The 20,711-nt window shown below is 46.1% G+C and overlaps 21 non-coding genes across 21 annotated transcripts; all 21 read left to right on the top strand.

Annotated features, from left to right (window-relative positions):
- Positions 1–405: 405 nt before the first annotated feature.
- On the top strand, positions 406–547 carry LOC128498459 (U4 spliceosomal RNA). Its single transcript, XR_008354685.1, has one exon. It is a non-coding gene; the product is annotated as a U4 spliceosomal RNA (small nuclear RNA).
- An 847-nt stretch (positions 548–1,394) lies between these two features.
- Positions 1,395–1,536, top strand: LOC128498322 (U4 spliceosomal RNA). Its single transcript, XR_008354554.1, has one exon. It is a non-coding gene; the product is annotated as a U4 spliceosomal RNA (small nuclear RNA).
- An 847-nt stretch (positions 1,537–2,383) lies between these two features.
- On the top strand, positions 2,384–2,525 carry LOC128498494 (U4 spliceosomal RNA). Its single transcript, XR_008354719.1, has one exon. It is a non-coding gene; the product is annotated as a U4 spliceosomal RNA (small nuclear RNA).
- An 847-nt stretch (positions 2,526–3,372) lies between these two features.
- On the top strand, positions 3,373–3,514 carry LOC128498350 (U4 spliceosomal RNA). The gene has a single exon (XR_008354581.1). It is a non-coding gene; the product is annotated as a U4 spliceosomal RNA (small nuclear RNA).
- An 850-nt stretch (positions 3,515–4,364) lies between these two features.
- On the top strand, positions 4,365–4,506 carry LOC128498344 (U4 spliceosomal RNA). The gene has a single exon (XR_008354575.1). It is a non-coding gene; the product is annotated as a U4 spliceosomal RNA (small nuclear RNA).
- An 847-nt stretch (positions 4,507–5,353) lies between these two features.
- On the top strand, positions 5,354–5,495 carry LOC128498321 (U4 spliceosomal RNA). The gene has a single exon (XR_008354553.1). It is a non-coding gene; the product is annotated as a U4 spliceosomal RNA (small nuclear RNA).
- An 847-nt stretch (positions 5,496–6,342) lies between these two features.
- LOC128498320 (U4 spliceosomal RNA) lies at positions 6,343–6,484 on the top strand. Its single transcript, XR_008354552.1, has one exon. It is a non-coding gene; the product is annotated as a U4 spliceosomal RNA (small nuclear RNA).
- An 848-nt stretch (positions 6,485–7,332) lies between these two features.
- On the top strand, positions 7,333–7,474 carry LOC128498385 (U4 spliceosomal RNA). The gene has a single exon (XR_008354614.1). It is a non-coding gene; the product is annotated as a U4 spliceosomal RNA (small nuclear RNA).
- Positions 7,475–8,321: 847 nt separating this feature from the next.
- Positions 8,322–8,463, top strand: LOC128498319 (U4 spliceosomal RNA). The gene has a single exon (XR_008354551.1). It is a non-coding gene; the product is annotated as a U4 spliceosomal RNA (small nuclear RNA).
- Positions 8,464–9,310: 847 nt separating this feature from the next.
- LOC128498343 (U4 spliceosomal RNA) lies at positions 9,311–9,452 on the top strand. Its single transcript, XR_008354574.1, has one exon. It is a non-coding gene; the product is annotated as a U4 spliceosomal RNA (small nuclear RNA).
- Positions 9,453–10,299: 847 nt separating this feature from the next.
- Positions 10,300–10,441, top strand: LOC128498342 (U4 spliceosomal RNA). Its single transcript, XR_008354573.1, has one exon. It is a non-coding gene; the product is annotated as a U4 spliceosomal RNA (small nuclear RNA).
- Positions 10,442–11,288: 847 nt separating this feature from the next.
- LOC128498318 (U4 spliceosomal RNA) lies at positions 11,289–11,430 on the top strand. The gene has a single exon (XR_008354550.1). It is a non-coding gene; the product is annotated as a U4 spliceosomal RNA (small nuclear RNA).
- Positions 11,431–12,278: 848 nt separating this feature from the next.
- Positions 12,279–12,420, top strand: LOC128498340 (U4 spliceosomal RNA). Its single transcript, XR_008354572.1, has one exon. It is a non-coding gene; the product is annotated as a U4 spliceosomal RNA (small nuclear RNA).
- Positions 12,421–13,267: 847 nt separating this feature from the next.
- Positions 13,268–13,409, top strand: LOC128498237 (U4 spliceosomal RNA). Its single transcript, XR_008354480.1, has one exon. It is a non-coding gene; the product is annotated as a U4 spliceosomal RNA (small nuclear RNA).
- An 836-nt stretch (positions 13,410–14,245) lies between these two features.
- Positions 14,246–14,387, top strand: LOC128498410 (U4 spliceosomal RNA). Its single transcript, XR_008354638.1, has one exon. It is a non-coding gene; the product is annotated as a U4 spliceosomal RNA (small nuclear RNA).
- An 847-nt stretch (positions 14,388–15,234) lies between these two features.
- LOC128498317 (U4 spliceosomal RNA) lies at positions 15,235–15,376 on the top strand. The gene has a single exon (XR_008354549.1). It is a non-coding gene; the product is annotated as a U4 spliceosomal RNA (small nuclear RNA).
- Positions 15,377–16,226: 850 nt separating this feature from the next.
- Positions 16,227–16,368, top strand: LOC128498316 (U4 spliceosomal RNA). Its single transcript, XR_008354548.1, has one exon. It is a non-coding gene; the product is annotated as a U4 spliceosomal RNA (small nuclear RNA).
- Positions 16,369–17,218: 850 nt separating this feature from the next.
- On the top strand, positions 17,219–17,360 carry LOC128498236 (U4 spliceosomal RNA). The gene has a single exon (XR_008354479.1). It is a non-coding gene; the product is annotated as a U4 spliceosomal RNA (small nuclear RNA).
- Positions 17,361–18,196: 836 nt separating this feature from the next.
- On the top strand, positions 18,197–18,338 carry LOC128498409 (U4 spliceosomal RNA). Its single transcript, XR_008354637.1, has one exon. It is a non-coding gene; the product is annotated as a U4 spliceosomal RNA (small nuclear RNA).
- Positions 18,339–19,185: 847 nt separating this feature from the next.
- Positions 19,186–19,327, top strand: LOC128498393 (U4 spliceosomal RNA). The gene has a single exon (XR_008354622.1). It is a non-coding gene; the product is annotated as a U4 spliceosomal RNA (small nuclear RNA).
- Positions 19,328–20,175: 848 nt separating this feature from the next.
- LOC128498339 (U4 spliceosomal RNA) lies at positions 20,176–20,317 on the top strand. The gene has a single exon (XR_008354571.1). It is a non-coding gene; the product is annotated as a U4 spliceosomal RNA (small nuclear RNA).
- Positions 20,318–20,711: the final 394 nt, after the last annotated feature.

Below are 20,711 nucleotides of genomic sequence, written 5' to 3'. Positions count from 1 at the left end.
ACCTCATATCCATCTGCCATATCTCCATGTTATATCCCGAGCCGAGGGTGCGAGTCGTCGTCGTCACAAAGGACCAGTTAGGCCAATTTCATCAGAGAGGTGTGGATTTTTTATGATCCTTGACAGTTGGGAGTGCCTTTCAGCCCCATGAGGTGAAAGTGTGCATTTTGTCCCAGAAAGTAGAGGTGAGACCTCGTTTGCATTTTGCCTTAAAGATCTGGGGCTTTTCTCTGGGAAAATGTTTCCTTCTGGGCCTTTTCTAGAGACACCTTTGTCAAATGCCAGTTTAATTAGCATAACAGTTCCCACAATGCTCTGCTCTGGCTCAATGTCCACCTATGCCTAGCCAAAACCTTCATGAGCGCTCATTGGGCATGCATTATCTACCAAAGCAGCCAGAAGGTTAGCTTTGCGCAGTGGCAGTATCATAGCCCATGAGGTGTTAACCGAGGCGTGATTATTGCTAATTGAAAACTATTCCCAATACCCTGTCATGATGACTTGAAAAATAGTCAGCAATGGCAATTTTTGATAGTCTCTTGTGAGACTGGCATGCCTGGTTAAAAACAGATGAATCACCTTAAGTCTTTGAAAGCTTGGTTGCTGTGGGCCATTAAAGAGTGGCAAAGAACTCTGCACATCTACGACGCGTTACTTTCTTCACCTGGCTTGTGTTTTTGCGACGGGTTCGGAAAGTTCTACACAGGGGTTTTTTTCATGCCAGAGCTCCTACAAGCAATATCCTCGTAAGAGCAAAAGAGAAGGAAGTAGTGGTCGTTCTTTGGAGAATCGTCTTGCTGCCAACCCTGGAAGAAAGGCCTTAATGACTTTTCACTGAAGCTTTCCCTTTTTTGGTTTAAAGAAAGTACAGGAAGAAGCTCCCATGTATGCAGCACGTCATCCACCAGAATCTATCTTCCCCTTGTAAGAAGCCATTGGATGACGTGCCCTCCTGTGGACCTTAGCGTTGCAGCCCGTCGTGTTCACCTACCTCATATCCATCTGCCATATCTCCATGTTATATCCCGAGCCGAGGGTGCGAGTCGTCGTCGTCACAAAGGACCAGCTAGGCCAATTTCATCAGAGAGGTGTGGATTTTTTATGATCCTTGACAGTTGGGAGTGCCTTTCAGCCCCATGAGGTGAAAGTGTGCATTTTGTCCCAGAAAGTAGAGGTGAGACCTCGTTTGCATTTTGCCTTAAAGATCTGGGGCTTTTCTCTGGGAAAATGTTTCCTTCTGGGCCTTTTCTAGAGACACCTTTGTCAAATGCCAGTTTAATTAGCATAACAGTTCCCACAATGCTCTGCTCTGGCTCAATGTCCACCTATGCCTAGCCAAAACCTTCATGAGCGCTCATTGGGCATGCATTATCTACCAAAGCAGCCAGAAGGTTAGCTTTGCGCAGTGGCAGTATCATAGCCCATGAGGTGTTAACCGAGGCGTGATTATTGCTAATTGAAAACTATTCCCAATACCCCGCCATGATGACTTGAAAAATAGTCAGCAATGGCAATTTTTGATAGTCTCTTGTGAGACTGGCATGCCTGGTTAAAAACAGATGAATCACCTTAAGTCTTTGAAAGCTTGGCTGCTGTGGGCCATTAAAGAGTGGCAAAGAACTCTGCACAACTACGACGCGTTACTTTCTTCACCTGGCTTGTGTTTTTGCGACGGGTTCGGAAAGTTCTACACAGGGGGTTTTTTCATGCCAGAGCTCCTACAAGCAATATCCTCGTAAGAGCAAAAGAGAAGGAAGTAGTGGTCGTTCTTTGGAGAATCGTCTTGCTGCCAACCCTGGAAGAAAGGCCTTAATGACTTTTCACTGAAGCTTTCCCTTTTTTGGTTTAAAGAAAGTACCGGAAGAAGCTCCCATGTATGCAGCACGTCATCCACCAGAATCTATCTTCCCCTTGTAAGAAGCCATTGGATGACGTGCCCTCCTGTGGACCTTAGCGTTGCAGCCCGTCGTGTTCACCTACCTCATATCCATCTGCCATATCTCCATGTTATATCCCGAGCCGAGGGTGCGAGTCGTCGTCGTCACAAAGGACCAGCTAGGCCAATTTCATCAGAGAGGTGTGGATTTTTTATGATCCTTGACAGTTGGGAGTGCCTTTCAGCCCCATGAGGTGAAAGTGTGCATTTTGTCCCAGAAAGTAGAGGTGAGACCTCGTTTGCATTTTGCCTTAAAGATCTGGGGCTTTTCTCTGGGAAAATGTTTCCTTCTGGGCCTTTTCTAGAGACACCTTTGTCAAATGCCAGTTTAATTAGCATAACAGTTCCCACAATGCTCTGCTCTGGCTCAATGTCCACCTATGCCTAGCCAAAACCTTCATGAGCGCTCATTGGGCATGCATTATCTACCAAAGCAGCCAGAAGGTTAGCTTTGCGCAGTGGCGGTATCATAGCCCATGAGGTGTTAACCGAGGCGTGATTATTGCTAATTGAAAACTATTCCCAATACCCTGTCATGATGACTTGAAAAATAGTCAGCAATGGCAATTTTTGATAGTCTCTTGTGAGACTGGCATGCCTGGTTAAAAACAGATGAATCACCTTAAGTCTTTGAAAGCTTGGCTGCTGTGGGCCATTAAAGAGTGGCAAAGAACTCTGCACATCTACGACGCGTTACTTTCTTCACCTGGCTTGTGTTTTTGCGACGGGTTCGGAAAGTTCTACACAGGGGTTTTTTTCATGCCAGAGCTCCTACAAGCAATATCCTCGTAAGAGCAAAAGAGAAGGAAGTAGTGGTCGTTCTTTGGAGAATCGTCTTGCTGCCAACCCTGGAAGAAAGGCCTTAATGACTTTTCACTGAAGCTTTCCCTTTTTTGGTTTAAAGAAAGTACAGGAAGAAGCTCCCATGTATGCAGCACGTCATCCACCAGAATCTATCTTCCCCTTGTAAGAAGCCATTGGATGACGTGCCCTCCTGTGGACCTTAGCGTTGCAGCCCGTCGTGTTGACCTACCTCATATCCATCTGCCATATCTCCATGTTATATCCCGAGCCGAGGGTGCGAGTCGTCGTCGTCACAAAGGACCAGCTAGGCCAATTTCATCAGAGAGGTGTGGATTTTTTATGATCCTTGACAGTTGGGAGTGCCTTTCAGCCCCATGAGGTGAAAGTGTGCATTTTGTCCCAGAAAGTAGAGGTGAGACCTCGTTTGCATTTTGCCTTAAAGATCTGGGGCTTTTCTCTGGGAAAATGTTTCCTTCTGGGCCTTTTCTAGAGACACCTTTGTCAAATGCCAGTTTAATTAGCATAACAGTTCCCACAATGCTCTGCTCTGGCTCAATGTCCACCTATGCCTAGCCAAAACCTTCATGAGCGCTCATTGGGCATGCATTATCTACCAAAGCAGCCAGAAGGTTAGCTTTGCGCAGTGGCAGTATCATAGCCCATGAGGTGTTAACCGAGGCGTGATTATTGCTAATTGAAAACTATTCCCGATACCCCGCCATGATGACTTGAAAAATAGTCAGCAATGGCAATTTTTGATAGTCTCTTGTGAGACTGGCATGCCTGGTTAAAAACAGATGAATCACCTTAAGTCTTTGAAAGCTTGGCTGCTGTGGGCCATTAAAGAGTGGCAAAGAACTCTGCACATCTACGACGCGTTACTTTCTTCACCTGGCTTGTGTTTTTGCAACGGGTTCGGAAAGTTCTACACAGGGGTTTTTTTCATGCCAGAGCTCCTACAAGCAATATCCTCGTAAGAGCAAAAGAGAAGGAAGTAGTGCTCATTCTTTGGAGAATCGTCTTGCTGCCAACCCTGGAAGAAAGGCCTTAATGACTTTTCACTGAAGCTTTCCTTTTTTTGGTTTAAAGAAAGTACCGGAAGAAGCTCCCATGTATGCAGCACGTCATCCACCAGAATCTATCTTCCCCTTGTAAGAAGCCATTGGATGACGTGCCCTCCTGTGGACCTTAGCGTTGCAGCCCGTCGTGTTGACCTACCTCATATCCATCTGCCATATCTCCATGTTATATCCCGAGCCGAGGGTGCGAGTCGTCGTCGTCGTCACAAAGGACCAGCTAGGCCAATTTCATCAGAGAGGTGTGGATTTTTTATGATCCTTGACAGTTGGGAGTGCCTTTCAGCCCCATGAGGTGAAAGTGTGCATTTTGTCCCAGAAAGTAGAGGTGAGACCTCGTTTGCATTTTGCCTTAAAGATCTGGGGCTTTTCTCTGGGAAAATGTTTCCTTCTGGGCCTTTTCTAGAGACACCTTTGTCAAATGCCAGTTTAATTAGCATAACAGTTCCCACAATGCTCTGCTCTGGCTCAATGTCCACCTATGCCTAGCCAAAACCTTCATGAGCGCTCATTGGGCATGCATTATCTACCAAAGCAGCCAGAAGGTTAGCTTTGCGCAGTGGCAGTATCATAGCCCATGAGGTGTTAACCGAGGCGTGATTATTGCTAATTGAAAACTATTCCCAATACCCCGCCGTGATGACTTGAAAAATAGTCAGCAATGGCAATTTTTGATAGTCTCTTGTGAGACTGGCATGCCTGGTTAAAAACAGATGAATCACCTTAAGTCTTTGAAAGCTTGGCTGCTGTGGGCCATTAAAGAGTGGCAAAGAACTCTGCACATCTACGACGCGTTACTTTCTTCACCTGGCTTGTGTTTTTGCGACGGGTTCGGAAAGTTTTACACAGGGGTTTTTTTCATGCCAGAGCTCCTACAAGCAATATCCTCGTAAGAGCAAAAGAGAAGGAAGTAGTGCTCATTCTTTGGAGAATCGTCTTGCTGCCAACCCTGGAAGAAAGGCCTTAATGACTTTTCACTGAAGCTTTCCCTTTTTTGGTTTAAAGAAAGTACCGGAAGAAGCTCCCATGTATGCAGCACGTCATCCACCAGAATCTATCTTCCCCTTGCAAGAAGCCATTGGATGACGTGCCCTCCTGTGGACCTTAGCGTTGCAGCCCGTCGTGTTGACCTACCTCATATCCATCTGCCATATCTCCATGTTATATCCCGAGCCGAGGGTGCGAGTCGTCGTCGTCACAAAGGACCAGCTAGGCCAATTTCATCAGAGAGGTGTGGATTTTTTATGATCCTTGACAGTTGGGAGTGCCTTTCAGCCCCATGAGGTGAAAGTGTGCATTTTGTCCCAGAAAGTAGAGGTGAGACCTCGTTTGCATTTTGCCTTAAAGATCTGGGGCTTTTCTCTGGGAAAATGTTTCCTTCTGGGCCTTTTCTAGAGACACCTTTGTCAAATGCCAGTTTAATTAGCATAACAGTTCCCACAATGCTCTGCTCTGGCTCAATGTCCACCTATGCCTAGCCAAAACCTTCATGAGCGCTCATTGGGCATGCATTATCTACCAAAGCAGCCAGAAGGTTAGCTTTGCGCAGTGGCAGTATCATAGCCCATGAGGTGTTAACCGAGGCGTGATTATTGCTAATTGAAAACTATTCCCAATACCCCGCCATGATGACTTGAAAAATAGTCAGCAATGGCAATTTTTGATAGTCTCTTGTGAGACTGGCATGCCTGGTTAAAAACAGATGAATCACCTTAAGTCTTTGAAAGCTTGGCTGCTGTGGGCCATTAAAGAGTGGCAAAGAACTCTGCACATCTACGACGCGTTACTTTCTTCACCTGGCTTGTGTTTTTGCAACGGGTTCGGAAAGTTCTACACAGGGTTTTTTTTCATGCCAGAGCTCCTACAAGCAATATCCTCGTAAGAGCAAAAGAGAAGGAAGTAGTGCTCATTCTTTGGAGAATCGTCTTGCTGCCAACCCTGGAAGAAAGGCCTTAATGACTTTTCACTGAAGCTTTCCTTTTTTTGGTTTAAAGAAAGTACCGGAAGAAGCTCCCATGTATGCAGCACGTCATCCACCAGAATCTATCTTCCCCTTGTAAGAAGCCATTGGATGACGTGCCCTCCTGTGGACCTTAGCGTTGGAGCCCGTCGTGTTGACCTACCTCATACCCATCTGCCATATCTCCATGTTATATCCCGAGCCGAGGGTGCGAGTCGTCGTCGTCACAAAGGACCAGCTAGGCCAATTTCATCAGAGAGGTGTGGATTTTTTATGATCCTTGACAGTTGGGAGTGCCTTTCAGCCCCATGAGGTGAAAGTGTGCATTTTGTCCCAGAAAGTAGAGGTGAGACCTCGTTTGCATTTTGCCTTAAAGATCTGGGGCTTTTCTCTGGGAAAATGTTTCCTTCTGGGCCTTTTCTAGAGACACCTTTGTCAAATGCCAGTTTAATTAGCATAACAGTTCCCACAATGCTCTGCTCTGGCTCAATGTCCACCTATGCCTAGCCAAAACCTTCATGAGCGCTCATTGGGCATGCATTATCTACCAAAGCAGCCAGACGGTTAGCTTTGCGCAGTGGCAGTATCATAGCCCATGAGGTGTTAACCGAGGCGTGATTATTGCTAATTGAAAACTATTCCCAATACCCCGCCATGATGACTTGAAAAATAGTCAGCAATGGCAATTTTTGATAGTCTCTTGTGAGACTGGCATGCCTGGTTAAAAACAGATGAGTCACCTTAAGTCTTTGAAAGCTTGGCTGCTGTGGGCCATTAAAGAGTGGCAAAGAACTCTGCACATCTACGACGCGTTACTTTCTTCACCTGGCTTGTGTTTTTGCAACGGGTTCGGAAAGTTCTACACAGGGGGTTTTTTTCATGCCAGAGCTCCTACAAGCAATATCCTCGTAAGAGCAAAAGAGAAGGAAGTAGTGCTCATTCTTTGGAGAATCGTCTTGCTGCCAACCCTGGAAGAAAGGCCTTAATGACTTTTCACTGAAGCTTTCCTTTTTTTGGTTTAAAGAAAGTACCGGAAGAAGCTCCCATGTATGCAGCACGTCATCCACCAGAATCTATCTTCCCCTTGTAAGAAGCCATTGGATGACGTGCCCTCCTGTGGACCTTAGCGTTGCAGCCCGTCGTGTTGACCTACCTCATATCCATCTGCCATATCTCCATGTTATATCCCGAGCCGAGGGTGCGAGTCGTCGTCGTCACAAAGGACCAGCTAGGCCAATTTCATCAGAGAGGTGTGGATTTTTTATGATCCTTGACAGTTGGGAGTGCCTTTCAGCCCCATGAGGTGAAAGTGTGCATTTTGTCCCAGAAAGTAGAGGTGAGACCTCGTTTGCATTTTGCCTTAAAGATCTGGGGCTTTTCTCTGGGAAAATGTTTCCTTCTGGGCCTTTTCTAGAGACACCTTTGTCAAATGCCAGTTTAATTAGCATAACAGTTCCCACAATGCTCTGCTCTGGCTCAATGTCCACCTATGCCTAGCCAAAACCTTCATGAGCGCTCATTGGGCATGCATTATCTACCAAAGCAGCCAGAAGGTTAGCTTTGCGCAGTGGCAGTATCATAGTCTATGAGGTGTTAACCGAGGCGTGATTATTGCTAATTGAAAACTATTCCCAATACCCCGCCGTGATGACTTGAAAAATAGTCAGCAATGGCAATTTTTGATAGTCTCTTGTGAGACTGGCATGCCTGGTTAAAAACAGATGAATCACCTTAAGTCTTTGAAAGCTTGGCTGCTGTGGGCCATTAAAGAGTGGCAAAGAACTCTGCACATCTACGACGCGTTACTTTCTTCACCTGGCTTGTGTTTTTGCGACGGGTTCGGAAAGTTTTACACAGGGGTTTTTTTCATGCCAGAGCTCCTACAAGCAATATCCTCGTAAGAGCAAAAGAGAAGGAAGTAGTGCTCATTCTTTGGAGAATCGTCTTGCTGCCAACCCTGGAAGAAAGGCCTTAATGACTTTTCACTGAAGCTTTCCCTTTTTTGGTTTAAAGAAAGTACCGGAAGAAGCTCCCATGTATGCAGCACGTCATCCACCAGAATCTATCTTCCCCTTGCAAGAAGCCATTGGATGACGTGCCCTCCTGTGGACCTTAGCGTTGCAGCCCGTCGTGTTGACCTACCTCATATCCATCTGCCATATCTCCATGTTATATCCCGAGCCGAGGGTGCGAGTCGTCGTCGTCACAAAGGACCAGCTAGGCCAATTTCATCAGAGAGGTGTGGATTTTTTATGATCCTTGACAGTTGGGAGTGCCTTTCAGCCCCATGAGGTGAAAGTGTGCATTTTGTCCCAGAAAGTAGAGGTGAGACCTCGTTTGCATTTTGCCTTAAAGATCTGGGGCTTTTCTCTGGGAAAATGTTTCCTTCTGGGCCTTTTCTAGAGACACCTTTGTCAAATGCCAGTTTAATTAGCATAACAGTTCCCACAATGCTCTGCTCTGGCTCAATGTCCACCTATGCCTAGCCAAAACCTTCATGAGCGCTCATTGGGCATGCATTATCTACCAAAGCAGCCAGAAGGTTAGCTTTGCGCAGTGGCAGTATCATAGCCCATGAGGTGTTAACCGAGGCGTGATTATTGCTAATTGAAAACTATTCCCAATACCCCGCCATGATGACTTGAAAAATAGTCAGCAATGGCAATTTTTGATAGTCTCTTGTGAGACTGGCATGCCTGGTTAAAAACAGATGAATCACCTTAAGTCTTTGAAAGCTTGGCTGCTGTGGGCCATTAAAGAGTGGCAAAGAACTCTGCACATCTACGACGCGTTACTTTCTTCACCTGGCTTGTGTTTTTGCAACGGGTTCGGAAAGTTCTACACAGGGTTTTTTTTCATGCCAGAGCTCCTACAAGCAATATCCTCGTAAGAGCAAAAGAGAAGGAAGTAGTGCTCATTCTTTGGAGAATCGTCTTGCTGCCAACCCTGGAAGAAAGGCCTTAATGACTTTTCACTGAAGCTTTCCTTTTTTTGGTTTAAAGAAAGTACCGGAAGAAGCTCCCATGTATGCAGCACGTCATCCACCAGAATCTATCTTCCCCTTGTAAGAAGCCATTGGATGACGTGCCCTCCTGTGGACCTTAGCGTTGCAGCCCGTCGTGTTGACCTACCTCATATCCATCTGCCATATCTCCATGTTATATCCCGAGCCGAGGGTGCGAGTCGTCGTCGTCACAAAGGACCAGCTAGGCCAATTTCATCAGAGAGGTGTGGATTTTTTATGATCCTTGACAGTTGGGAGTGCCTTTCAGCCCCATGAGGTGAAAGTGTGCATTTTGTCCCAGAAAGTAGAGGTGAGACCTCGTTTGCATTTTGCCTTAAAGATCTGGGGCTTTTCTCTGGGAAAATGTTTCCTTCTGGGCCTTTTCTAGAGACACCTTTGTCAAATGCCAGTTTAATTAGCATAACAGTTCCCACAATGCTCTGCTCTGGCTCAATGTCCACCTATGCCTAGCCAAAACCTTCATGAGCGCTCATTGGGCATGCATTATCTACCAAAGCAGCCAGACGGTTAGCTTTGCGCAGTGGCAGTATCATAGCCCATGAGGTGTTAACCGAGGCGTGATTATTGCTAATTGAAAACTATTCCCAATACCCCGCCGTGATGACTTGAAAAATAGTCAGCAATGGCAATTTTTGATAGTCTCTTGTGAGACTGGCATGCCTGGTTAAAAACAGATGAATCGCCTTAAGTCTTTGAAAGCTTGGCTGCTGTGGGCCATTAAAGAGTGGCAAAGAACTCTGCACATCTACAACGCGTTACTTTCTTCACCTGGCTTGTGTTTTTGCGACGGGTTCGGAAAGTTCTACACAGGGGTTTTTTTCATGCCAGAGCTCCTACAAGCAATATCCTCGTAAGAGCAAAAGAGAAGGAAGTAGTGCTCATTCTTTGGAGAATCGTCTTGCTGCCAACCCTGGAAGAAAGGTCTTAATGACTTTTCACTGAAGCTTTCCATTTTTTGGTTTAAAGAAAGTACCGGAAGAAGCTCCCATGTATGCAGCACGTCATCCACCAGAATCTATCTTCCCCTTGTAAGAAGCCATTGGATGACGTGCCCTCCTGTGGACCTTAGCGTTGCAGCCCGTCGTGTTCACCTACCTCATATCCATCTGCCATATCTCCATGTTATATCCCGAGCCGAGGGTGCGAGTCGTCGTCGTCACAAAGGACCAGCTAGGCCAATTTCATCAGAGAGGTGTGGATTTTTTATGATCCTTGACAGTTGGGAGTGCCTTTCAGCCCCATGAGGTGAAAGTGTGCATTTTGTCCCAGAAAGTAGAGGTGAGACCTCGTTTGCATTTTGCCTTAAAGATCTGGGGCTTTTCTCTGGGAAAATGTTTCCTTCTGGGCCTTTTCTAGAGACACCTTTGTCAAATGCCAGTTTAATTAGCATAACAGTTCCCACAATGCTCTGCTCTGGCTCAATGTCCACCTATGCCTAGCCAAAACCTTCATGAGCGCTCATTGGGCATGCATTATCTACCAAAGCAGCCAGAAGGTTAGCTTTGCGCAGTGGCAGTATCATAGCCCATGAGGTGTTAACCGAGGCGTGATTATTGCTAATTGAAAACTATTCCCAATACCCCGCCGTGATGACTTGAAAAATAGTCAGCAATGGCAATTTTTGATAGTCTCTTGTGAGACTGGCATGCCTGGTTAAAAACAGATGAATCACCTTAAGTCTTTGAAAGCTTGGCTGCTGTGGGCCATTAAAGAGTGGCAAAGAACTCTGCACATCTACAACGCGTTACTTTCTTCACCTGGCTTGTGTTTTTGCGACGGGTTCGGAAAGTTCTACACAGGGGTTTTTTTCATGCCAGAGCTCCTACAAGCAATATCCTCGTAAGAGCAAAAGAGAAGGAAGTAGTGCTCATTCTTTGGAGAATCGTCTTGCTGCCAACCCTGGAAGAAAGGTCTTAATGACTTTTCACTGAAGCTTTCCATTTTTTGGTTTAAAGAAAGTACCGGAAGAAGCTCCCATGTATGCAGCACGTCATCCACCAGAATCTATCTTCCCCTTGTAAGAAGCCATTGGATGACGTGCCCTCCTGTGGACCTTAGCGTTGCAGCCCGTCGTGTTCACCTACCTCATATCCATCTGCCATATCTCCATGTTATATCCCGAGCCGAGGGTGCGAGTCGTCGTCGTCACAAAGGACCAGCTAGGCCAATTTCATCAGAGAGGTGTGGATTTTTTATGATCCTTGACAGTTGGGAGTGCCTTTCAGCCCCATGAGGTGAAAGTGTGCATTTTGTCCCAGAAAGTAGAGGTGAGACCTCGTTTGCATTTTGCCTTAAAGATCTGGGGCTTTTCTCTGGGAAAATGTTTCCTTCTGGGCCTTTTCTAGAGACACCTTTGTCAAATGCCAGTTTAATTAGCATAACAGTTCCCACAATGCTCTGCTCTGGCTCAATGTCCACCTATGCCTAGCCAAAACCTTCATGAGCGCTCATTGGGCATGCATTATCTACCAAAGCAGCCAGAAGGTTAGCTTTGCGCAGTGGCAGTATCATAGCCCATGAGGTGTTAACCGAGGCGTGATTATTGCTAATTGAAAACTATTCCCAATACCCCGCCATGATGACTTGAAAAATAGTCAGCAATGGCAATTTTTGATAGTCTCTTGTGAGACTGGCATGCCTGGTTAAAAACAGATGAATCACCTTAAGTCTTTGAAAGCTTGGCTGCTGTGGGCCATTAAAGAGTGGCAAAGAACTCTGCACATCTACGACGCGTTACTTTCTTCACCTGGCTTGTGTTTTTGCAACGGGTTCGGAAAGTTCTACACAGGGGGTTTTTTTCATGCCAGAGCTCCTACAAGCAATATCCTCGTAAGAGCAAAAGAGAAGGAAGTAGTGCTCATTCTTTGGAGAATCGTCTTGCTGCCAACCCTGGAAGAAAGGCCTTAATGACTTTTCACTGAAGCTTTCCTTTTTTTGGTTTAAAGAAAGTACCGGAAGAAGCTCCCATGTATGCAGCACGTCATCCACCAGAATCTATCTTCCCCTTGTAAGAAGCCATTGGATGACGTGCCCTCCTGTGGACCTTAGCGTTGCAGCCCGTCGTGTTGACCTACCTCATATCCATCTGCCATATCTCCATGTTATATCCCGAGCCGAGGGTGCGAGTCGTCGTCGTCACAAAGGACCAGCTAGGCCAATTTCATCAGAGAGGTGTGGATTTTTTATGATCCTTGACAGTTGGGAGTGCCTTTCAGCCCCATGAGGTGAAAGTGTGCATTTTGTCCCAGAAAGTAGAGGTGAGACCTCGTTTGCATTTTGCCTTAAAGATCTGGGGCTTTTCTCTGGGAAAATGTTTCCTTCTGGGCCTTTTCTAGAGACACCTTTGTCAAATGCCAGTTTAATTAGCATAACAGTTCCCACAATGCTCTGCTCTGGCTCAATGTCCACCTATGCCTAGCCAAAACCTTCATGAGCGCTCATTGGGCATGCATTATCTACCAAAGCAGCCAGAAGGTTAGCTTTGCGCAGTGGCAGTATCATAGCCCATGAGGTGTTAACCGAGGCGTGATTATTGCTAATTGAAAACTATTCCCAATACCCCGCCGTGATGACTTGAAAAATAGTCAGCAATGGCAATTTTTGATAGTCTCTTGTGAGACTGGCATGCCTGGTTAAAAACAGATGAATCACCTTAAGTCTTTGAAAGCTTGGCTGCTGTGTGCCATTAAAGAGTGGCAAAGAACTCTGCACATCTACGACGCGTTACTTTCTTCACCTGGCTTGTGTTTTTGCAACGGGTTCGGAAAGTTCTACACAGGGGTTTTTTTCATGCCAGAGCTCCTACAAGCAATATCCTCGTAAGAGCAAAAGAGAAGGAAGTAGTGCTCATTCTTTGGAGAATCGTCTTGCTGCCAACCCTGGAAGAAAGGCCTTAATGACTTTTCACTGAAGCTTTCCCTTTTTTGGTTTAAAGAAAGTACCGGAAGAAGCTCCCATGTATGCAGCACGTCATCCACCAGAATCTATCTTCCCCTTGCAAGAAGCCATTGGATGACGTGCCCTCCTGTGGACCTTAGCGTTGCAGCCCGTCGTGTTGACCTACCTCATATCCATCTGCCATATCTCCATGTTATATCCCGAGCCGAGGGTGCGAGTCGTCGTCGTCACAAAGGACCAGCTAGGCCAATTTCATCAGAGAGGTGTGGATTTTTTATGATCCTTGACAGTTGGGAGTGCCTTTCAGCCCCATGAGGTGAAAGTGTGCATTTTGTCCCAGAAAGTAGAGGTGAGACCTCGTTTGCATTTTGCCTTAAAGATCTGGGGCTTTTCTCTGGGAAAATGTTTCCTTCTGGGCCTTTTCTAGAGACACCTTTGTCAAATGCCAGTTTAATTAGCATAACAGTTCCCACAATGCTCTGCTCTGGCTCAATGTCCACCTATGCCTAGCCAAAACCTTCATGAGCGCTCATTGGGCATGCATTATCTACCAAAGCAGCCAGAAGGTTAGCTTTGCGCAGTGGCAGTATCATAGCCTATGAGGTGTTAACCGAGGCGTGATTATTGCTAATTGAAAACTATTCCCAATACCCCGCCGTGATGACTTGAAAAATAGTCAGCAATGGCAATTTTTGATAGTCTCTTGTGAGACTGGCATGCCTGGTTAAAAACAGATGAATCACCTTAAGTCTTTGAAAGCTTGGCTGCTGTGGGCCATTGAAGAGTGGCAAAGAACTCTGCACAACTACGACGCGTTACTTTCTTCACCTGGCTTGTGTTTTTGCGACGGGTTTGGAAAGTTCTACACAGGGGTTTTTTTCATGCCAGAGCTCCTCGTAAGAGCAAAAGAGAAGGAAGTAGTGCTCATTCTTTGGAGAATCGTCTTGCTGCCAACCCTGGAAGAAAGGCCTTAATGACTTTTCACTGAAGCTTTCCCTTTTTTGGTTTAAAGAAAGTACCGGAAGAAGCTCCCATGTATGCAGCACGTCATCCACCAGAATCTATCTTCCCCTTGTAAGAAGCCATTGGATGACGTGCCCTCCTGTGGACCTTAGCGTTGCAGCCCGTCGTGTTGACCTACCTCATATCCATCTGCCATATCTCCATGTTATATCCCGAGCCGAGGGTGCGAGTCGTCGTCGTCGTCACAAAGGACCAGCTAGGCCAATTTCATCAGAGAGGTGTGGATTTTTTATGATCCTTGACAGTTGGGAGTGCCTTTCAGCCCCATGAGGTGAAAGTGTGCATTTTGTCCCAGAAAGTAGAGGTGAGACCTCGTTTGCATTTTGCCTTAAAGATCTGGGGCTTTTCTCTGGGAAAATGTTTCCTTCTGGGCCTTTTCTAGAGACACCTTTGTCAAATGCCAGTTTAATTAGCATAACAGTTCCCACAATGCTCTGCTCTGGCTCAATGTCCACCTATGCCTAGCCAAAACCTTCATGAGTGCTCATTGGGCATGCATTATCTACCAAAGCAGCCAGAAGGTTAGCTTTGCGCAGTGGCAGTATCATAGCTCATGAGGTGTTAACCGAGGCGTGATTATTGCTAATTGAAAACTATTCCCAATACCCCGCCATGATGACTTGAAAAATAGTCAGCAATGGCAATTTTTGATAGTCTCTTGTGAGACTGGCATGCCTGGTTAAAAACAGATGAATCACCTTAAGTCTTTGAAAGCTTGGCTGCTGTGGGCCATTAAAGAGTGGCAAAGAACTCTGCACATCTACGACGCGTTACTTTCTTCACCTGGCTTGTGTTTTTGCGACGGGTTCGGAAAGTTCTACACAGGGGTTTTTTTCATGCCAGAGCTCCTACAAGCAATATCCTCGTAAGAGCAAAAGAGAAGGAAGTAGTGCTCATTCTTTGGAGAATCGTCTTGCTGCCAACCCTGGAAGAAAGGTCTTAATGACTTTTCACTGAAGCTTTCCATTTTTTGGTTTAAAGAAAGTACCGGAAGAAGCTCCCATGTATGCAGCACGTCATCCACCAGAATCTATCTTCCCCTTGTAAGAAGCCATTGGATGACGTGCCCTCCTGTGGACCTTAGCGTTGCAGCCCGTCGTGTTCACCTACCTCATATCCATCTGCCATATCTCCATGTTATATCCCGAGCCGAGGGTGCGAGTCGTCGTCGTCACAAAGGACCAGCTAGGCCAATTTCATCAGAGAGGTGTGGATTTTTTATGATCCTTGACAGTTGGGAGTGCCTTTCAGCCCCATGAGGTGAAAGTGTGCATTTTGTCCCAGAAAGTAGAGGTGAGACCTCGTTTGCATTTTGCCTTAAAGATCTGGGGCTTTTCTCTGGGAAAATGTTTCCTTCTGGGCCTTTTCTAGAGACACCTTTGTCAAATGCCAGTTTAATTAGCATAACAGTTCCCACAATGCTCTGCTCTGGCTCAATGTCCACCTATGCCTAGCCAAAACCTTCATGAGCGCTCATTGGGCATGCATTATCTACCAAAGCAGCCAGAAGGTTAGCTTTGCGCAGTGGCAGTATCATAGCCCATGAGGTGTTAACCGAGGCGTGATTATTGCTAATTGAAAACTATTCCCAATACCCCGCCATGATGACTTGAAAAATAGTCAGCAATGGCAATTTTTGATAGTCTCTTGTGAGACTGGCATGCCTGGTTAAAAACAGATGAATCACCTTAAGTCTTTGAAAGCTTGGCTGCTGTGGGCCATTAAAGAGTGGCAAAGAACTCTGCACATCTACGACGCGTTACTTTCTTCACCTGGCTTGTGTTTTTGCGACGGGTTCGGAAAGTTCTACACAGGGGGTTTTTTCATGCCAGAGCTCCTACAAGCAATATCCTCGTAAGAGCAAAAGAGAAGGAAGTAGTGCTCATTCTTTGGAGAATCGTCTTGCTGCCAACCCTGGAAGAAGGGCCTTAATGACTTTTCACTGAAGCTTTCCCTTTTTTGGTTTAAAGAAAGTACAGGAAGAAGCTCCCATGTATGCAGCACGTCATCCACCAGAATCTATCTTCTCCTTGTAAGAAGCCATTGGATGACGCGCCCTCCTGTGGACCTTAGCGTTGCAGCCCGTCGTGTTGACCTACCTCATATCCATCTGCCATATCTCCATGTTATATCCCGAGCCGAGGGTGCGAGTCGTCGTCGTCGTCACAAAGGACCAGCTAGGCCAATTTCATCAGAGAGGTGTGGATTTTTTATGATCCTTGACAGTTGGGAGTGCCTTTCAGCCCCATGAGGTGAAAGTGTGCATTTTGTCCCAGAAAGTAGAGGTGAGACCTCGTTTGCATTTTGCCTTAAAGATCTGGGGCTTTTCTCTGGGAAAATGTTTCCTTCTGGGCCTTTTCTAGAGACACCTTTGTCAAATGCCAGTTTAATTAGCATAACAGTTCCCACAATGCTCTGCTCTGGCTCAATGTCCACCTATGCCTAGCCAAAACCTTCATGAGCGCTCATTGGGCATGCATTATCTACCAAAGCAGCCAGAAGGTTAGCTTTGCGCAGTGGCAGTATCATAGCCCATGAGGTGTTAACCGAGGCGTGATTATTGCTAATTGAAAACTATTCCCAATACCCCGCCATGATGACTTGAAAAATAGTCAGCAATGGCAATTTTTGATAGTCTCTTGTGAGACTGGCATGCCTGGTTAAAAACAGATGAATCACCTTAAGTCTTTGAAAGCTTGGCTGCTGTGGGCCATTAAAGAGTGGCAAAGAACTCTGCACATCTACGACGCGTTACTTTCTTCACCTGGCTTGTGTTTTTGCAACGGGTTCGGAAAGTTCTACACAGGGGTTTTTTTCATGCCAGAGCTCCTACAAGCAATATCCTCGTAAGAGCAAAAGAGAAGGAAGTAGTGCTCATTCTTTGGAGAATCGTCTTGCTGCCAACCCTGGAAGAAAGGCCTTAATGACTTTTCACTGAAGCTTTCCTTTTTTTGGTTTAAAGAAAGTACCGGAAGAAGCTCCCATGTATGCAGCACGTCATCCACCAGAATCTATCTTCCCCTTGTAAGAAGCCATTGGATGACGTGCCCTCCTGTGGACCTTAGCGTTGCAGCCCGTCGTGTTGACCTACCTCATATCCATCTGCCATATCTCCATGTTATATCCCGAGCCGAGGGTGCGAGTCGTCGTCGTCGTCACAAAGGACCAGCTAGGCCAATTTCATCAGAGAGGTGTGGATTTTTTATGATCCTTGACAGTTGGGAGTGCCTTTCAGCCCCATGAGGTGAAAGTGTGCATTTTGTCCCAGAAAGTAGAGGTGAGACCTCGTTTGCATTTTGCCTTAAAGATCTGGGGCTTTTCTCTGGGAAAATGTTTCCTTCTGGGCCTTTTCTAGAGACACCTTTGTCAAATGCCAGTTTAATTAGCATAACAGTTCCCACAATGCTCTGCTCTGGCTCAATGTCCACCTATGCCTAGCCAAAACCTTCATGAGCGCTCATTGGGCATGCATTATCTACCAAAGCAGCCAGAAGGTTAGCTTTGCGCAGTGGCAGTATCATAGCCTATGAGGTGTTAACCGAGGCGTGATTATTGCTAATTGAAAACTATTCCCAATACCCCGCCGTGATGACTTGAAAAATAGTCAGCAATGGCAATTTTTGATAGTCTCTTGTGAGACTGGCATGCCTGGTTAAAAACAGATGAATCACCTTAAGTCTTTGAAAGCTTGGCTGCTGTGGGCCATTGAAGAGTGGCAAAGAACTCTGCACAACTACGACGCGTTACTTTCTTCACCTGGCTTGTGTTTTTGCGACGGGTTTGGAAAGTTCTACACAGGGGTTTTTTTCATGCCAGAGCTCCTCGTAAGAGCAAAAGAGAAGGAAGTAGTGCTCATTCTTTGGAGAATCGTCTTGCTGCCAACCCTGGAAGAAAGGCCTTAATGACTTTTCACTGAAGCTTTCCCTTTTTTGGTTTAAAGAAATTACCGGAAGAAGCTCCCATGTATGCAGCACGTCATCCACCAGAATCTATCTTCCCCTTGTAAGAAGCCATTGGATGACGTGCCCTCCTGTGGACCTTAGCGTTGCAGCCCGTCGTGTTGACCTACCTCATATCCATCTGCCATATCTCCATGTTATATCCCGAGCCGAGGGTGCGAGTCGTCGTCGTCGTCACAAAGGACCAGCTAGGCCAATTTCATCAGAGAGGTGTGGATTTTTTATGATCCTTGACAGTTGGGAGTGCCTTTCAGCCCCATGAGGTGAAAGTGTGCATTTTGTCCCAGAAAGTAGAGGTGAGACCTCGTTTGCATTTTGCCTTAAAGATCTGGGGCTTTTCTCTGGGAAAATGTTTCCTTCTGGGCCTTTTCTAGAGACACCTTTGTCAAATGCCAGTTTAATTAGCATAACAGTTCCCACAATGCTCTGCTCTGGCTCAATGTCCACCTATGCCTAGCCAAAACCTTCATGAGCGCTCATTGGGCATGCATTATCTACCAAAGCAGCCAGAAGGTTAGCTTTGCGCAGTGGCAGTATCATAGCTCATGAGGTGTTAACCGAGGCGTGATTATTGCTAATTGAAAACTATTCCCAATACCCCGCCATGATGACTTGAAAAATAGTCAGCAATGGCAATTTTTGATAGTCTCTTGTGAGACTGGCATGCCTGGTTAAAAACAGATGAATCACCTTAAGTCTTTGAAAGCTTGGCTGCTGTGGGCCATTAAAGAGTGGCAAAGAACTCTGCACATCTACGACGCGTTACTTTCTTCACCTGGCTTGTATTTTTGCGATGGGTTCGGAAAGTTCTACACAGGGGTTTTTTTCATGCCAGAGCTCCTACAAGCAATATCCTCGTAAGAGCAAAAGAGAAGGAAGTAGTGGTCGTTCTTTGGAGAATCGTCTTGCTGCCAACCCTGGAAGAAAGGCCTTAATGACTTTTCACTGAAGCTTTCCCTTTTTTGGTTTAAAGAAAGTACCGGAAGAAGCTCCCATGTATGCAGCACGTCATCCACCAGAATCTATCTTCCCCTTGCAAGAAGCCATTGGATGACGTGCCCTCCTGTGGACCTTAGCGTTGCAGCCCGTCGTGTTGACCTACCTCATATCCATCTGCCATATCTCCATGTTATATCCCGAGCCGAGGGTGCGAGTCGTCGTCGTCACAAAGGACCAGCTAGGCCAATTTCATCAGAGAGGTGTGGATTTTTTATGATCCTTGACAGTTGGGAGTGCCTTTCAGCCCCATGAGGTGAAAGTGTGCATTTTGTCCCAGAAAGTAGAGGTGAGACCTCGTTTGCATTTTGCCTTAAAGATCTGGGGCTTTTCTCTGGGAAAATGTTTCCTTCTGGGCCTTTTCTAGAGACACCTTTGTCAAATGCCAGTTTAATTAGCATAACAGTTCCCACAATGCTCTGCTCTGGCTCAATGTCCACCTATGCCTAGCCAAAACCTTCATGAGCACTCATTGGGCATGCATTATCTACCAAAGCAGCCAGAAGGTTAGCTTTGCGCAGTGGCAGTATTATAGCCCATGAGGTGTTAACCGAGGCGTGATTATTGCTAATTGAAAACTATTCCCAATACCCCGCCATGATGACTTGAAAAATAGTCAGCAATGGCAATTTTTGATAGTCTCTTGTGAGACTGGCATGCCTGGTTAAAAACAGATGAATCACCTTAAGTCTTTGAAAGCTTGGCTGCTGTGGGCCATTAAAGAGTGGCAAAGAACTCTGCACATCTACGACGCGTTACTTTCTTCACCTGGCTTGTGTTTTTGCAACGGGTTCGGAAAGTTCTACACAGGGGGTTTTTTTCATGCCAGAGCTCCTACAAGCAATATCCTCGTAAGAGCAAAAGAGAAGGAAGTAGTGCTCATTCTTTGGAGAATCGTCTTGCTGCCAACCCTGGAAGAAAGGCCTTAATGACTTTTCACTGAAGCTTTCCTTTTTTTGGTTTAAAGAAAGTACCGGAAGAAGCTCCCATGTATGCAGCACGTCATCCACCAGAATCTATCTTCCCCTTGTAAGAAGCCATTGGATGACGTGCCCTCCTGTGGACCTTAGCGTTGCAGCCCGTCGTGTTGACCTACCTCATATCCATCTGCCATATCTCCATGTTATATCCCGAGCCGAGGGTGCGAGTCGTCGTCGTCACAAAGGACCAGCTAGGCCAATTTCATCAGAGAGGTGTGGATTTTTTATGATCCTTGACAGTTGGGAGTGCCTTTCAGCCCCATGAGGTGAAAGTGTGCATTTTGTCCCAGAAAGTAGAGGTGAGACCTCGTTTGCATTTTGCCTTAAAGATCTGGGGCTTTTCTCTGGGAAAATGTTTCCTTCTGGGCCTTTTCTAGAGACACCTTTGTCAAATGCCAGTTTAATTAGCATAACAGTTCCCACAATGCTCTGCTCTGGCTCAATGTCCACCTATGCCTAGCCAAAACCTTCATGAGCGCTCATTGGGCATGCATTATCTACCAAAGCAGCCAGAAGGTTAGCTTTGCGCAGTGGCAGTATCATAGCCCATGAGGTGTTAACCGAGGCGTGATTATTGCTAATTGAAAACTATTCCCAATACCCCGCCGTGATGACTTGAAAAATAGTCAGCAATGGCAATTTTTGATAGTCTCTTGTGAGACTGGCATGCCTGGTTAAAAACAGATGAATCACCTTAAGTCTTTGAAAGCTTGGCTGCTGTGTGCCATTAAAGAGTGGCAAAGAACTCTGCACATCTACGACGCGTTACTTTCTTCACCTGGCTTGTGTTTTTGCAACGGGTTCGGAAAGTTCTACACAGGGGTTTTTTTCATGCCAGAGCTCCTACAAGCAATATCCTCGTAAGAGCAAAAGAGAAGGAAGTAGTGCTCATTCTTTGGAGAATCGTCTTGCTGCCAACCCTGGAAGAAAGGCCTTAATGACTTTTCACTGAAGCTTTCCCTTTTTTGGTTTAAAGAAAGTACCGGAAGAAGCTCCCATGTATGCAGCACGTCATCCACCAGAATCTATCTTCCCCTTGCAAGAAGCCATTGGAT

Source organism: Spea bombifrons, chromosome 5, assembly GCF_027358695.1.
Source record: "Spea bombifrons isolate aSpeBom1 chromosome 5, aSpeBom1.2.pri, whole genome shotgun sequence".
Taxonomy (NCBI): Eukaryota; Metazoa; Chordata; class Amphibia; order Anura; family Pelobatidae; genus Spea; species Spea bombifrons.
This window is presented reverse-complemented; position numbering and strand designations above follow the sequence as displayed.